Source organism: Solanum stenotomum, chromosome 5, assembly GCF_019186545.1.
Source record: "Solanum stenotomum isolate F172 chromosome 5, ASM1918654v1, whole genome shotgun sequence".
NCBI lineage: Eukaryota > Viridiplantae > Streptophyta > Magnoliopsida > Solanales > Solanaceae > Solanum > Solanum stenotomum.
This window is the reverse complement of record NC_064286.1, coordinates 49,083,305-49,086,729: the sequence shown is the minus strand read 5'-3', so window position 1 is coordinate 49,086,729 and position 3,425 is coordinate 49,083,305.

Here is a 3,425-nt window from a genome sequence, read left to right as displayed (position 1 = left end):
ATTATTATTAATTGTTATAATCTATTATAAAGAATTATACAATTATCAGAGATACAAATATTACTGTAGCTCAAAAGCCTTAAAGATTTCATGATGGAATACACAATAAAAAACAAAAAAAAATTAATTTTCAAAAATAAAATATGTCACGTAAATTAGGATAGCGAAATATTGTGATAGCCTTTTGGCCAATTATGCTTGGACTCGAAGACAAATTGATGCATGACTTTTATTACGTGAACGTGGTGGCCAGAGGCGAACCCCAGCCTAGGATTTAAGGACTTTGGGTGCACCAATATTACTTAAAATAAAAACAATGAAAATAAGAGTCTAGCTCGATTCAAACCCAAGTCTCACGAGTGATACCTTTGACTTGTACCAATAGCACAACATTGTTTTTATGCTTTTAATGGGTGCACTATTAATTAGTATATTCTAATTTTTGTCTTTTTCTCAAAATAAATATACATATATATACATAATTTTTTCTCGAAATTAATAAATGCACGTGCACCCACTTATTGGATGGGTCCGCCTCTGGACTGGCTGCGCATCCAAATAAAAGAAGAAGAAAAATGGAATACTTCCCGCACTCGCCATCTGGCAGTACCAATACGTAATTGCATGAGACGTTCAAGAAAAAATTAAAATTTCGATTATAACAAAAACTCGAAACAAAATTTACACTGTTTTTAATTTGAAATTTTGTTTTTGTTGCTTTAAAAAGTTGTCAAGACATTCATGATACTTTCATGTTTAAATCATTTAAAATAAAAAAAACTGCTTAGAAGTTTGACATACTACGAGTATAGCTAATTTATTCTAATCCAATGTAGCAAAATTGACATGATTGATTCGACTTAATTTAACTAAAATTTAAGTCAAAATCAAATGATTTCCGCTAATCTCGCTAATTTATTTTAGATTTATTAATATGATCTTTAAAATACTTTTCTATTTCAATCCATTTGATACATTTTTTTTAATTTATCAAAAATAGAATAATTTAATCAACTTTCTTATTTTATTTATAATGAGATAATTTATAGTTACACAACTGATTATAACTTACTCCAAATCAGGAATAACAATTAAAAGAAAAAGTAATAATCATACTTGTTAGTGAAAACTTACAATATAACAAAAATACAAGATTACAATTGAAAATAAAATGAAGAAAATAAATCTCTTCAAGCTGAGGCGCGGATATCTCGCTCTGTTTAAGGAGATTCAAGTCCACTGCAGCAAATGTTTTCACCGGTCTAGCTGTAACATCCGACAATTTGAAGTGGCTTTGAAGAAGCTTGAAATTTGGAAATAGTCATTTTTGGAAAAAATTTAAAATCTGGAAATTCGGCAATCCAGAATCTGGAAAAATTTGGCTAANGGGGGGGTACTTATGCATTTTCCCAATAAATTTTAATAACCTATAACATATAGAAAAAATATTATGATTTTTATTTGAGAAATGTATTAATAACCAATAATGAAGAAAACAAAGTATTACAACTACTATTTAAAAAATATAATTACACCAATAATAATAATAAAAATTCAAAAATAAAATAATAAAAAAATGTCCGAACATACGTTTTTATGCTCAAGATTTACGTTTTTACGCCGAAAGCTTACTCCCCAAATTTTAAGATTTACGGCTTATGAATCTACGTCTTTAATTTGCACCCAAAAACATTTTTGATACGCCCCACCTCAAAACTCATCCGGAACTCGCCCCAAAAACATTTTTAAAAACACTGTGTTCATCCAATAAAAGCGATGATGATCCAAAAACAGGGAGCTAGCCTTGGGTTAGCTTAATGGTTTTTAGTTCGGATAAAACAGACAACTGAGTGGCAGCTGTCACAAACCTGGTCCAGATTCGGCCTGCCCCAGCATTGATGCACTTGGCGGCTAATACAACATTTAATATACTAATAAAATTATTATAAAATAGTAATCAAAATTTACACAATTTAAATATAAAATAATAAAAAATATAACGTAAATTGAAACAAAAAGAAAATAAAAAATTTAGGTTAAAGTTCACGAGTCACCTTCTTTGTTTACTCAAAACCAATCACTTTCTGGTCTACCAACCACTTTTTTATTTTATTGGACTATCTTCGTGGTTGGTTTTGTATCCACAAGACACTTATTTACTCCCTCCATCCTAGTAATTAATGTCGCAACTTTTCAATTTCGAAATTTAATTTTCTCGTTGATTGTGATTTTTAAAATATTTTTAACATCCGTTTAATTATTATTAATTGTTATAATCTATTATAAAGAATTATACAATTATCAGAGATACAAATATTACTGTAGCTCAAAAGCCTTAAAGATTTCATGATGGAATACACAATAAAAAACAAAAAAAAATTAATTTTCAAAAATAAAATATGTCACGTAAATTAGGATAGCGAAATATTGTGATAGCCTTTTGGCCAATTATGCTTGGACTCGAAGACAAATTGATGCATGACTTTTATTACGTGAACGTGGTGGCCAGAGGCGAACCCCAGCCTAGGATTTAAGGACTTTGGGTGCACCAATATTACTTAAAATAAAAACAATGAAAATAAGAGTCTAGCTCGATTCAAACCCAAGTCTCACGAGTGATACCTTTGACTTGTACCAATAGCACAACATTGTTTTTATGCTTTTAATGGGTGCACTATTAATTAGTATATTCTAATTTTTGTCTTTTTCTCAAAATAAATATACATATATATACATAATTTTTTCTCGAAATTAATAAATGCACGTGCACCCACTTATTGGATGGGTCCGCCTCTGGACTGGCTGCGCATCCAAATAAAAGAAGAAGAAAAATGGAATACTTCCCGCACTCGCCATCTGGCAGTACCAATACGTAATTGCATGAGACGTTCAAGAAAAAATTAAAATTTCGATTATAACAAAAACTCGAAACAAAATTTACACTGTTTTTAATTTGAAATTTTGTTTTTGTTGCTTTAAAAAGTTGTCAAGACATTCATGATACTTTCATGTTTAAATCATTTAAAATATAAAAACTGCTTAGAAGTTTGACATACTACGAGTATAGCTAATTTATTCTAATCCAATGTAGCAAAATTGACATGATTGATTCAACTTAATTTATATAAAATTTAAGTCAAAATCAAATGATTTCCGCTAATCTCGCTAATTTATTTTAAATTTATTAACATGATCTTTAAAATACTTTTCTATTTCAATCCATTTGATACATTTTTTTTAATTTATCAAAAATAGAATAATTTAATCAACTTTCTTATTTTATTTATAATGAGATAATTTATAGTTACACAACTGATTATAACTTACTCCAAATCAGGAATAACAATTAAAAGAAAAAGTAATAATCATACTTGTTAGTGAAAACTTACAATATAACAAAAATACAAGATTACAATTGAAAATAA